Genomic DNA, 667 nt, shown 5'->3' with positions numbered 1-667 from the left:
GGATGGTCAATGGTAGCATCAGAGCTATAGAGATTAAATGTTGAAATATTACCCCTCTCACCAGTGGTGACTGGCTTAGTGGTAGACGTACTGGCTGTTAAACCAGTAGGTCTCGGGTTCGAAATTCGGCCCGGATTTTTCTTCTTCTTCGGTATGGGAAGAATATCAGCCACGTGGGACACGATAGAGAGGGGTCCACAACTGCTGCTGCCGCTAGCTCCTTCAAGAGCGCTTCAGTGCGGTTCAACTTGCGTCGAGATTGGGAGGATCCAACCACTCGTTGTCGAGTTATGGCGTCCTCAACTTCGGCCCCAAGATTTGAGCTGGATGGAACGGCTTCTCCATCGATGGCGAAACCAAAATTTTCGGACAGGTCTAATACTTCCTTTTCACTCCGGATTTGTGCTGGAGTGTCCTTTAGATGTGGAGTTATAATGTCCCCGACATTCGTATCCACGAATTTTCCAGCCTTTCGACGTTTATCCCCAATATTTGACGGCACGTGGTCTGGGGGCAAGCTGGTGTCCTGAGCTTCACTCCCAGGTGATACACGGACGCTGGCGAGCCTTTCCGCGGCAGTAGATACCTCTTCTTCCAAGGCTTTAGGATCCGACGAGTCATCCTCAGAATTATCCTCTGTACCAACCTCAGAATTGGCTCCCCCAAC

General features: G+C 50.5%; 1 pseudogene across 1 annotated transcript; it reads left to right on the top strand.

Moving 5' to 3' along the window:
- The first annotated feature begins 64 nt into the window (after positions 1 to 64).
- SARC_30332 lies at positions 65 to 142 on the top strand (annotated as a pseudogene). The gene has a single exon. The product of its transcript is annotated as a tRNA-OTHER (tRNA).
- Positions 143 to 667: the final 525 nt, after the last annotated feature.

Source organism: Sphaeroforma arctica, assembly GCF_001186125.1.
Source record: "Sphaeroforma arctica JP610 unplaced genomic scaffold supercont1.13263, whole genome shotgun sequence".
In the NCBI taxonomy this organism is placed as follows: Eukaryota; class Ichthyosporea; order Ichthyophonida; genus Sphaeroforma; species Sphaeroforma arctica.
Note: the sequence above shows the minus strand (reverse complement) of the source record. Positions and strands in the feature narration are given on the sequence as shown.